A 13,831-nucleotide genomic window follows, 5' to 3' on the forward strand; every position below is an offset into this window, starting at 1 on the left:
TCTTTCCTTATTGCATATCCTTCCCTTTGGAAGACACACATTATTGTTAGCTTATCTCCAGGGGGTTTCTGGAGGACTGAGAACAGAAGCAAGGGTTGTGGGTGAGAAGATAAGGAGGAAGAGGAGTTTGGGAAAGAAAAACAAAGACAGAAGGGATGGTGTGAAGGAGCAACAGGAGGAAGACCCGGGTGGGGCAGGACTGGAGAGAGTGGTCATTCTGTCAGAGAGCTCAGCGGAAGTTTCCTCTAAGAGATTTAGAATGCTGGCTGAAATCTCACTTATGCTGTGTCTTCCACTGTGCTCAGGAGAACATTATCTAAAAGTGTTTGGGTGTTTTCAAACAGACATTGAGATTTTCTTCCCCCTGGGTTTTTCTAAGTATTATTAGTCCAGATATTTTCATAAAAGATTATCAGTTTGAATCTATTGACTCCTAAGACAGTCTTTTGTTTATTTATTTTTTTAATTTTATTTTATTTTTAACTGACAAATAATTATGTATATTTATGGGGTAGAATGTGATGTCATGATACATGTCTACACTGTGAACTAATTAACCGATTAACATATTCTTCACCTCATATATTTATCATTTCTTTGTGGTAAGAATATTTAAAATCTACTCTTTTACCAATTTTGAAATATGCAATGTATTATTATTAGCTATTATTAATGCAGTCACCATGCTGTGCAATAGATCACTGGAACTTATTCCTACTAACTCTGCGCCCTCTGAACAGCATCTCCCCTTCCCCCAGCTTGTGTCCCGCCAGCTGTTGGAGGGAAACCACCATTTTATCCTCTACTTGCATGACTTTGGCCTTTTTGGTTTTGCATATAAGAGAAGTCATGTGGTATTTGCTTGGACAGTCTTTTAGAAGGAGAATTGAACTTCAGAGGAGGATTTCAATAATAACAAATTGAAGAAAACATTGGTACCTATTTTCTCAGAGGTTTCCCCGTTAAAGGAATTGTTCGGTTAGAGGGAGACTAATGACCACCTATTCCTGCCACTGAGAGGAAGGCTTTAATTCATCTTTTAAAAAAAGGAAAAGGGAAAAAAAATAGACTTTAAAAAAAAGCTTAAAAAGTTTAAAAAGACTTTTAACTTTTAAAAAAGAATCAGTTTGTAAAGAAATGGGAGACTTCTCTGAAAGTGACCCAGATGTATTCTTATTTAATTAACATTGACAGAGAGATGAGATGGGAGAAAACACAAAGGAGGTAGGTGACTGCATGCTTTCTTTTCTTTCTACTAACACAGGTGTTACCGAACCCAGGCCTGTGACTTCAAATTGTTTAAAATATCTGTGAAAATACTACGTTGGTGGCATAAGGTCAGGAGGCCCAGGGTATTTAAGCAATTCATCCTGTCAGCCTGTCTGGGAAAGGCTTAAGTACAACAGCTCCTGAAGCCCATAATTCCTTTTCTTTTGTCAAACTTAACTCCTTTTCTTTTTCCTTTAAGATTGTGAGAGATCAAAAAGCAAGCTGTGGATAAAGCTGGTCACCAAGTAGATGTGAGTACTAGAGATGGCAGAGTTTCAATGGGAGCATTGATTAATATTTGATGGAGTCAAATCCAAACTACAAGTCAGAAATAAAACCAGACAAAAAAATCAGGTATGAATTATGATACAATATCCTGGAACCCCATTCCAGACCTGAGCAGCGTTTTTCTGTTCCGTTGTTAAAATGTGCATGTGTGTGCCCACATATGTGTGTGTGTGTGCGTGTAGTATGTGTAATTTTATATAACTTAAACATTACCTCTGGCGCATGTCCAAATGAGGAGCCCAAATTCTCTACTGCAAATTGGAAAAAAGATACAATAGTAATCTCTGATGCTTTCATTGGTAACACTGTATCTTAACCACCTGACATGAAAATTCTATGGGCTTTTCTCCCAGCATCCAGGAGGGAAGAGGTAGGAGACAGGACATCTTTCCAGGACCAGGGCATGGGAGCACACAGCAGGTTCTGTTGGTTCTTAAGCCCAAGATCAGCATTTAGACTCCAAAGGGATAAAATAAAAGAGGACATTTAAAAAGACATCTAGATCACAACAAAAATCTACCAAGCAGCTGATGGCCAGCAAGCCTTGAGGCAGTGGTTCTCAAAGTATGGCCCCTGGACCAGCCAGCAGCAGCATCTGGGAATGTATTACAAGTAGAAATTCTCTGACTCCACTCCAGATCGACTGTATCTGTCAGCTTGGGCTGTCATAACAGAACACCACACACTGCGGGGCTTAAAGAATAAAAATTAATTTTCTCACAGTTCTGGAGGCTGAAAGTCCAAGATCAAGGTGCCACCAAGGATGGTTTCTGGTGAGGTCTCTCTTCCTGGCTTGTAGACAGCCTCCTTCTCGTTGTGGCCTCATATGGCCTTTCTAACGTGTGCAGTTGGAGAGAGAGAGTCCCCTGGTGTCTCTTCCTCATTTTGCAAAGACAGGAGTACTGTGAGATTCGGGCCCCACCCTTATGACCTCATTTGACCTAAGTACCTCCCTACAAGCCCTATTACCAAATACCACTGTGACATTGGGGATTGGGGCTTCAATGTATGAATTTTGGGGGCACATATTCAGTCCATAGTACCTACTGAATCAGAAACATTGAGGCTGGGGCCCAGTTAAAACTGTGCTTCAGCAAGCCCTCCAGGTGATCCTGATGCATGCTAAAGTTTGAGAACCACCGACCTACAAATGAGTAGATTGGTCTTGTTTTGACACCAAAGTTCTGAAGGCCTGGGTTCAGTAACACATATGTTAGCAGAAAGAAAGAAAAGCGTGCAGTTGCCCACCTCCTTTGTGTTTTCTCCCATCTCATCTCTGTCAATATTAATTAAATAAGAAAATATGCAGGTCGCATTCACAGAGGTCTCCCATTTCTTTATGAACTGATTCTTTTTTAAAAGTTAAAAGTCTTTGAGTATTTTGAGTTTAAAAGTGGGCCTAACCTGGGCACCGTGGCTCACACGTGTAATCTAGCACTCTGGCAGGCTGAGGCAGGACGATCACTTGAGGTCAGGACTTCAAGACCAGCCTGAACAAGAGCAAGACCCTGTCTCTACAAAAAAATAGAAAAATTAGCCAGACATGGGGGTGCATGCCTGTAGTCCCAGCTACTCAGGAGGCTGAGGCAGGAGGATTGCTTGAGCCCAAGAGTTTGAGGTTGCACTGAGCTATGATGATGCCACGGCACTCTAGCCAGGGAGACAGAGCAAGACTCTGTCTCCAAAAAAAAAAAAAAAAAAAAAAAGTGGGCCTATAGAACTTGCCAAAATGATCAACCCTGTTGACTTTTTTGTTACCATGACAAAGTGTTTTCATAAGGATTTTGGAAGCACATAAGTAATCCACACATAGTGAGAAGGAAAGAAGCTAAACCATTTAACGGGGCTAAGAAGGGCTTTTCTGCTGGGACAGCTGCCATTAGAGGGGGGACCTGCAGCGTTTGCATATTAAATATGGCCATTTTGTCCCTGGCCCAGCAGTGTGGGGGAAGCAGAAGTTCAGAGAGAAATATCCCGGGCCAGGGAAAGGGGCTCATTCCTAGTGGGGAAGGTTTTATGGCAGTACTTTGGCTATAAGCTATTGCTTTCTACCTAAAGCAACAGAAGCAGAATAAATAGCCTCTTCCAGCCTGTGAAGAACAAAACATGAGACAAAATAAAATTTTAAAAATTAGAAAAGAATTGAGAAATATGTTCCGAAAGGTGGGTTGGATAAAAACAGAGAGGAGCTGCAATAATGCATCTGAACTCGTGGTCACAAGGCCAAGGTTGAGTCCCTTAGTCTGGGAGAACAGATAGACAAATAAGGGGTTAAGATTTAAGAGCAGTACAAGACAGGAACTCAGCCCAATCAGATAGAAAGTGAAATAAAGGGAAACTGAGATACAATGCCATGTGAATTTTTTTTTAAAAAGTATTTCTCCAACTGAACAATGCACAGAGATTCAAGGGAAAAAAATAAATGAAATAGAACAACAGACACAACAGCATCAGTTAAAGCAGCGGTTCATAACAAGGGCTGAGGGAGAAAATCTTGCCCCCCAAGGGGACATTTGGCAATGCTTGAAGACGAGGGGAAGGGGACTGCCACTGGCATCTAGCGGCTAGAGGGCAGGGATGCTGTTCATCATGGTACAATGCACGGGGCAGCCCCCCTCAACAAAGAAGTACCTGGCCCTCAATGACAATAGCGCTAAGGTCCAGAAACCCTAAGTCAAAGTATTGGAAACAGCTTTTCACATGCAAATATGATAACAATTTAGACTCTCTTCGCCCCCATATTTTTGCTCATTCTTCAAGAAACCACTCAGTGACTGCAAACTGTGCAGTTGTCAAAGTACTTTGCTCCCACCATTCTCATAGTAGTTACTGTAACTACTCTGATGCCTTTTGTTAACGTTTTTAGTTTTAGCACTATAAATCTCATAATCTATTTTTTTAAGTTTGCATTTTTTGGTTTTAATAAAGAAATTCTTCACTACACTGAGGTCATAAAGATACTCTCCTATATTTCCTTTTAGAGGTTTTACTGTTAAAATTTATGGCATTAATCCTCTTAGAATTTATTTTTCTGATTGCCGTAGGTGAGGATCTAATTTTTACACACGTTTATCACATTTCCAATATGCATGTGTCCACTCCTGGGCTCTCTATTCTGTTCCATTCATCCATCTCTCTCTCTCTTTCTCTTTCTCTCTTGCTTGTTCTGTCTCTCTCTCTTTTCTTTCCTTTTTCTGAGTCAATACTGCTCTTTTAAAAATTTATTATAACATTACATAAGACTTGATACCAACTAGGACAAGTCCCCCAAACTTGTCTTTCAAAATGATCTTGGCTGTTCTTGGCTTTTATTATTTCACATGAATTTTAGAATCAACTTGTCAAGCCAGGTGCAATGGTGTGCACCTGTAGCCCTAGCTTGTTGAAAGGCTGAGGTGGGAGGATCTCTTGAGGCCAGGAGTTTGAGACCTGGGCAATATGGCAAGACCCCTATCTCAGGAAAAAAAAAATCAATTTGTCAAATTCTTTTTTTTTTTTTTAAAGCCTGTTGAGATTTCTATTGCAGTTTATGGATTAATTTAGGAAGAATTGCTAGCTTTATAATATCGGCTCTTTCCTTCAATAACATGAATATCAGTCTATTTGTGTCTTATCTTAAGTCCTTCAGATATGTTTTTCAGTTCTTACATTAAAGGTTCTGCACATCATTTGTTAGGCATATCCCTAAGTATCATATATCTTTGTGGCTATTGTGAATAGAATCTTGACATTTTTATTTGATTATTACCGATGATTTTTAAAACATAGATGTTGTATCTAGATGTCTTGATGAACTCTGTTATTAATTCTACAACTTTAGCTGTAGATATTATTTGATTTACTGTATAGACAATAATATCTGAAAAAAATGACCATCTCTTCCCTTCTGAACTTATATTCTCACTCATGTATCTTAGTTTATTCCATTGGTTAGACACCGAATAGAAGCAATAATAGAACTCATCTTTTTCTTGTTTGTAATTTTAACAAAAATGCCTTCAATTTTCATTATTAAACATGATATTTGACATAGGTTTTGGAAAGGCATACTTTATCGGTTCCCTTCTATTCCAAATTTGCTAATAATTTTTATCACGAAAGGATATTTTATCAAACACCATTTCTGCATCTATCTGGATGATCATATATTTTTTCTCCTTTATTCTTTTTTTTTAGTTCATATCTTTTATTAACTCATATACAATTACTTGTCTTCTGGTTTATTGAAGCAGTAAGTTAGACAACATTTGCCACAATAATGTCTATCAAAGTGCTGGCCATAAAAACGTTAGCACCACATTCATCTGAAGAACACTCCAGACAAAGGAGACTAATTTTCCATTCTCATCCACCTTATAGTATTTTAGGACAGCCAGCTTAACCTTCTTTCTCTTATGCTTATTCTTCTTAGGAGTGGTGTAAGACTTCTTCTTCCTTTTCTTAGCACCACCATGGAGTCTCAACACAAGATTAAGAGTGGACTCCTTTTGAATGTTGCAGTCAAAGTATGTCCATCTTCCAGTTGCTTGCCAGCAAAAATCAGTCTTTGCTGGTCAGGTGGAATTCCTTCCCTATCCTGGATCTTGGCCTTTACATTTTCTCAGATACATTGTATCCGAGGGTTCAACCTGGAGAGTGATGGTCTTCCCTGTAAGGGATTTTATGAAAATCTGCATCTTGGTGGTGATTCCACCACAGATGGCAGATCAGAAAGTCTCCTGTATTCCTTTAATGGGAAAATATTAAATACATTGTTAATTTTTGTTTGTTAAACCAACTTTGCAATGGTGGAATAACCCCTGCTTGGTCATGATGTGTCACTCTTTTATATATGCTAGACTTGATTAGCTGATATTTTATGATTTTGCATTTATGTTCATAAGTGAAGTTGGTCTGTAATTTTCCTTCCTCACTGAGTCTTTGTAAAATTTTAGTATCAAGGCTATACTTGCTTCATAAAATACACTTGAGAATGTTCCTACTTTTTCTATTTTCTAGAAAAACTTAAGATTGTTGTTATTTCTTCCTTAATAGTTGTTAGAACTTCCAAGGAAATCCACCTGATCTGATGTTTTAAGATTTTAATAACTTACTCAATTTCTTTAGTATTCAGAAATATTTAGGTTTTCTATATCATCTTGTCTGTTTTGGTAAATTTTATATTTCTAGTAATTTGTTCACTTTAACTAAATTTTCAGGTTTATTACATACAGATAATTTTTCATAATATTCTTTTATCATTTTAATGCCTATTAGATGGGTAATGATGGTCCTTTTTTCATTTCTAAGGTTGGTTATGTGAGGCTTCTCTCTTTTTTCAACAGATTCATATCACTAGGGAATTTCAATTTTATGAGTCTTTTCAAAGAATCAACTCTTGACTTTGTTGATCTCCTTTATTATATATTTTTTCTATTTTATTGATTTCTGCATTTATTGCTTTTATTTTTATTATTTTCTACCTTCTACTTTTTTTGGGTTTTCTAACTTCTTGACGTGGATGATTAACTCTTTGATTTCAGCCTTTCTTCTTTTCTCATCCTTGATTTTAATGTTATGAATTTCACTCTAAATATGTAGATCATTAGCTGTATCTTGCAAGTTTTGATGTGTCATATTTTCATCATCATTTGGATTAAAATATTTCTACTTTGACTCATGGGTTATTGAGAAGGGTGTTGCTTAATTTCTAAACACGTAGGGATGTTCCAGAAGCTTATGATTTCCAGCTTAATTCCATCATGGTTGAGAACATGCGCTGCATGATTTAATCCTTTGACATTTCTTGAGCCTTGCTGTATGGATAAATATACATTAGTTTTTATAAACAGTCTATGTAATTGAAAAGAATGTGCATTCTGTAGTTGTTGGGAGAAATTTACTCTATATGTCCATTAGATTAAATTTCTTAGTGTGTTTCAAATATTCTGTACAGTTATACATTGGGTTTTGTATTTTATTTTTGGTCTGTTTACTCTATCAATTACTAAAAAAGGTAAATTTAAAGTGACGAGTACAATTATGGATCTGTCTATTATTATTTAGTTTTTTCCAATTTTATTTTGTATATTGGTGTCATGTTAATAGGCACATACAAATTTAGAATGATCACATCCTTTAGGTGAATTAATCCATTAGCATTACGAAGTATCCCTCTTTATTTCTCCAGTAATATTTTTTGCTTTAAAGTGTACTTTGTGTGATAGTAATATAGTTATACTAGGTTCCTTTTACTTAGTATTTGCATGGCATATTTTTCCATCTGTATTCTCTTGGATCTCTTAAAAGCATCTGTAGTTGGGGTTTTTTTAAGCCCTGTTTGATAATCTTTGTCTCTCAATTAAAGCATTTAGTCCATCTGTGTATTGATTATTGATATATTTAGATTTAAATCTCCCACCTTATTATGGGCTATGATTGATTCTGACTTTCCTACATTTCTTTTTTAACTTTTCTTGCTCTCTTTACATTAATTGATTTTTAAAACATTTTTTATTGTGATAAAATGTGCACAACATAAAATGTACCATATTAACCATTAACCATTTTAACCGTACAATTCAGTGGCACTGAGTTGGTATGATGTTGTACAACCCTCACCACTATCCCTTTCCAGAACATTCTTATCATCCCAAACAGAAACTTTGTACCCAATGATTATGATTTATTCCATTTTTTTCTGTTATTCTGGAAACTATACACTCTCTTGCTAATCTATTGAAATTATCTTAGAGATTGCAGCATGTACCCTTGATATATCAAAATCTTATGTTAACTGGTATTTACATCCTATTCCTGGACAATGCAAAGACCTTACACACTTTAACTACATGTTTGCCTCTTGTGCTATTATTGTTATACATTTTTATTCTGTATCTTTTAAACCCCTTAAATAGCATCATTATTGTTTTATATAGTCAATACTCATTTACTTTTACCTGTATTTTTTGCCTTTTCATTGCCCTTTATTCAGTCTTGCATCTCTGAGCTGTTATCTGGGATCATATTGCTATGTTTGAAAAACACTTTTCAGCACTTCCATTAGTGTGGTTCCATTGGTAACCAATTCACTCGGTTTGTGTTTGCCTGAAAATATCTTTATTGCCTTCATTTTTATAGGTTATTTTTGCTGTGTATAGAATACTAGATTGGAGATCCATTCTTTCAACACATAGAAGATATTCCATTATCTTCTGGCTTTGATTATTTCTGCTGTGGAGTCTCTAGTTTTATTCCACATCTTTGAAGTTAATTTGTAGTTTCTTCCCCCAACTCTGCTACTCCCAGCTGCTTTTAAGACTCTCCTGCTGTCTTTGGTTTCTTTGCATTTTTCTGCTTGCTGATAGTTTCTGCTTGCTGATAGTTTTCTCTGCTTCGTTTTCAATTTTTTTCCTGCCTTTCGGGGTTGGGGAACCTGTGGCCTTGAGGCCACATGCAGCCCTCCAGATCCCCGAGAGCAGCCCCTTGACCGAATCCAAACTTCACAGAATAAATCTCTTTCTTAAAAGGATTTGTTCCATAAAATTTGGATTCAGTCAAAAGGCCACACTCAATGATCCAGAAGGCCACAGGTTCCCCACCCCTCCTGCTGCACAGGGGCTGGTACAGTAGGTTGCAAAATCTGCAGTGTAGGTTCAGAAAAAGAGAGAGACAGAGAGACACAGAGAGAGCGAGCGAGAGAGCGATTGCATAAGTACAGCTCAGCAAGATTTCAGTTCCCAGCGTCTTTACATCAAGCCTGAGTGATGTGCTTGCTGAGTAGCAGCATTATGTGGATCTGGGCCTACCTGCAGAAGAAAATAAACAAATAAATAAAACCTGACGTTTACTCAGCCAAATGCTTCTCAGACTTGGAGAATTCCACACCTCGCCAGGACTGCAGACCGCCCCCATCACTGTCAGTGCTTCCCAGTCAGGGAAAATGGGGTCGCTGGGGAAGCCATGTTCACTCAGCCATATCATGCAACTACTCTCTTCCCATAAAGCTGCTGCACAGAACCCATCAGCGTTCTTGACTTCATCTTTGAACCCAGCCCCAGTGTTTTGGATCTGGGCTTTTTCTATACGATTTGTTAACACTTTTAACATTAACATTTTTAACATTAACAATAATAATAGTCTAACATGCAATTTTTAAACACTTTTTTCCATCATGTTATTTTTTCCATGTGATTTTCTAACATAGACAAAAGTTATTCAATGTCTTCTTCATCATCCCAAGTGCCATAAGAACCATAGCATACTTTATCATTGAATGCTCTTTCTCATCATGGAATTGTTTCCTAGCCTTATGATTTTAATTGCTTTTTCTTAATTTTTTTAAGTGAATTTTAAACAAGAGTTAAATTTTATGACACATTTTAACAATTTCTTGACTCCTCATTATTTCTGTTATCTCTGCTCTCCCTGAGTTTCTCATTTTTTCTTGTTAAGTACTTATTTTAAAAGTTATTTTGTTGAGGAATTACAGGTGGGAAAGTATAAACTTTTTTATGTCAGCCAATGTCTTTTTTTGGCCCTTACTCTTAGAAAATAATTAATCCTACTTGCAAGTGTTTTTCCTCAACACTTTGCTTCTGGAATGTATTGTGGCTAATGAGAAGTCAGCTGTCAGTCTGCGAGTCATTTCCTCTTAGCTATTGTCTTATTCTGTTTTGTGTTGCTGTAACAGAATATCTTGAGACTGGGTAATTTATAAAGAAAAGAGGTTTATTTAGCTCACATTTCTGCAGAAATGTAAGCCTGATACTTAGATCTGTGATTCTGGAAGAGTCTTTCAGAGACACATTTTACTTGGTGGAAACAGTATTGGCCTATTGCAATATTTCTCATATATGCACATATCTGAAACAGAAGTTCTACAAAACAGTACCTACCCTTATTTTGTGCAATGTGCTCTGATACGTTTCTCTTCCATTCTATTCTATTTCATCATTTTTAAAATGCTGTCACAACTCACTAAATTGCTTTTATGACTCTCTTAATCTGTTCGGGCTATTATAACAGAACTGAGTGGCTGATAAACAACAGAAATTTATTTTTCACAGTTCTGGAGGTTGGAAGTTGAAAATCAGCATCCTGGCAGATTTGGTATCTGCTGAGGGCCTGCTTTCTGGTTCCCAAATGGTACCTTCTGGTTACGTTCTCACATGGTAGGGCACCATGGTAGGGACACAATGTGAGGATAAGGGAGCTCTCTAGATCTCTTTTATAAGGCTCCTAATCCCACTCATGACCTAATCATCTTCCAAAGGCCCCACCTCCAAATACATCACATGGGGCACTAAGTTTCAACATATGAATTTTGGGGGGAGATAAACATTTGGTGTATAGCACCTCTTAAAGTAAACACCATGGTCCATGATATTCTTTTTTAGAATACTAAGATTTAAATAGAGTTTTGTGTGCTGGCCTGGGACTCTAACCACCATGTATAACATTGCTTCATTGGGAAAATGTATTCTTATGTCAAAAGAACTGGATTAGAATCCAACTTGCAGAACTCAATCCATTTGTGAACCGGGGCTGCCAAGGTCTAAATCAGGAACATTTTTATATTAGGAGTTCATTTAGACCAAAATAAGGAAAAGCTTACAGTCAGTCTTTCTAAAGTAATTCCAATATACTTGTCTACTTGGGACTAGAACTCATTGGGAAGTAGTCAACCTTAGCATTTATGCAATGTCTTTTCCCTTTACAAAAGGACTTAATTTGAATTTCTGAAGACAGCACAGTGGTAATTCATTTTCCCCATAACACACGGATTGGAAGCTACTTTAATGTGTTTGCGACAAAATATAATTCTGCAGTTGCCTGAAGCATTTTCTAAAATCCACTTGTTTTTCTTCCCAGGGTTCCAGCTGTGTCTTAGGCAAGACCTTTCCCATCCTAACTGGTCCTGATGAACAGAAAGAGTCAGGCAGTTTGGGACATATTTCCCCATGCACCCAAGCCTCATCATAGCTACCTTCAGGAACTCTCAGTATATCATTAGGTATCACAGAGCCTGGCCTTATTTCTTGGGATTTCCAGATCCTTTAAAATTTTATGACAGTTTGAACAACAGTTTAACCCAGTGAACTCTAAACCATATGCATATCAGTAGTTATCCTCAGCCTTCTTTTATGCAATTATTTCAGGAAATATTGGGGTTTGGAAGCACATGGGTATATCCTACCAATTTTTATTCCTTTTTAAACGGTGAAATGGTACTCTAATGTCATTTTTTCTCTACCCTACGAAAAGGAAAGATAAATATTTCTTCAAGATAGTAAATGCAAGGACATATACCCTCTCTTTGGGGCTGCAAAACTGAGAGATGCAAAGCTACTGCTTGCCTATGAGCTGATGGACACTCCTAGAAGCTGTAAGCAAAATCAAGTTGAATTACTAATAAAATGCCATAATTTATAAATAAAATTACTAATAAAAGGATGAGAACACTGAGTTTTTGCAAAAAGCTATTGGAACTTTTATGAGATGTCCAACATGCCATTCATTAAATTGTTTTTCTTCACCCAAGGGTTTCTGAGGGGTGATTTCCTATTTAAAATAAGAAGGAAAATAAAGAGGGGGTGTGTATGCCCCAAAATGGCTGTAGAAGGCTGACTAACATGGAAGGAATGTGCAATGCTATGAACCAGAGACAAGAGTTTTGTTTCTTGTGAAGGATGGTGGATTTGATTATATTTGATAGCCCCAGAAATGAAAAATAAAGGGAATGAATTGGGTTACAACTGTCATTTTAGTCTGTAAAGATTAGAAAGGGAACAGACTTAAGGTGTATGTGTGTGGTGGGAAGAAGGAAGTCTGATCCTGACCAGGGGTTCAATAATTCCATGCTCATCTCATTCAGCCGGACGCAGTCAAGTCTCAATCCTCTGCTAGCCTTGGATCCAACTGGATCAAGAAAGTGATATGTTGCCAGTTTTCCATAACAACCTCCAAAAAACATGCAGGATGGGAAATGGTAAATATTACTCTCTTGTGACCCTAGAAACAGCATGGCCTGATATAAAACTGTTGAGTAAGAAAATATAAAAAGAGGAAAAACAATAGTCTCCAAAAAAGAGAATGGATTGTGATTATCATATAGCCTACTGGAAAAATAATTCCAAATCTTCATAAGGGACAAGGACCTAGTAGACTCAAACTTAAGTCAAAAGACAGGGATCTTTTCCACTTACTAACCGTGAGTATAAGGTAAGTTTCTTGTGCCATTTGGGGTTTCAGATTCCTCATTTGGAAAAGGGGGATAATAACATCCTGCTTTCCTGTAAGGTCATTGTGAAAAGCAAATTAAATTATAAATATGAAAGCACTTTGAACAGTCCAAAAATGACAAAGATAAGATTTCATTATTATTATTCAGCATATATTTAAGCGTGTTCATCGGCAAAAATATTTTCTGCAGGGACAATTTCAAATACGGCTGATTAAAAGGAATCGCTGAAGAAACTTGCTGAACAGTGGTGGTGTGAGAGCCACAACTTCCTGAACAGAATTTTAAGCTCTAGCACTTCTGACTTCCCATTTTCAGCCCTGTCCAGGAATTCCAGACTTTATTCTGCAAGATGCTTTCCCTATCCCATACCCTCACATATTCACAACAACAGTCATTATTTGCAATGGGTGAACTTCCGGTTAACGTCCTCCAGGAAAACCACCCTCCTTGAATCTCCACACCAGATTCAGCTGTCACCTCCTATTTACGTCGAGTCCAACACAGACCATTGCCAGGATGAAGCCAGTGTCTGGAGCATATGTCTTCTCCTTAGGGTCTTGATTACCAGCCAGTTTGGCATCTTATGAGATGATAGAAAGAGAGAACAATTTTATTTTTCAACACCCCCACAAAGTCTCTGGACATTTGGGTTTCCAAGCAAGTCTAAAAGAAACGAATTAAGTATCAAATCCTGCTAACCATGTACAAGACAACTTACAAAAATCATTTTATGTCATCCTTACAAATATCTTCTGATATTGATAATATTATTTTTCCTATTTATAGATAAGAAAATTGAAGGTCAAAGATCTTTAGTCTAGGGCCACAGGGCTTAAAAAAAATGCAATAGAGCCAGAACATGAACCAAGTGGTCTGACTGCAGAATTCAAGCTCTTGCTATTACACAATACAGTATCTTCCTTGGAATCCTCATGTAAAAAATTTAGATGATAGGCCGGGCGCGGTGGCTCACACCTGTAATCCTAGCACTCTGGGTGGCCGAGGCGGGTGGATCACTTGAGGTCAGGAGTTTGAGACCAGCCTGAGCAA

The 13,831-nt window shown here is 37.4% G+C and overlaps 1 pseudogene; it reads right to left on the reverse strand.

Moving 5' to 3' along the window:
- Positions 1-5,732: 5,732 nt before the first annotated feature.
- LOC105816367 lies at positions 5,733-6,233 on the reverse strand (annotated as a pseudogene).
- Positions 6,234-13,831: the final 7,598 nt, after the last annotated feature.

Source organism: Propithecus coquereli, unplaced genomic scaffold (genome assembly GCF_000956105.1).
Source record: "Propithecus coquereli isolate 6110/MARCELLA unplaced genomic scaffold, Pcoq_1.0 Scaffold37, whole genome shotgun sequence".
NCBI lineage: Eukaryota > Metazoa > Chordata > Mammalia > Primates > Indriidae > Propithecus > Propithecus coquereli.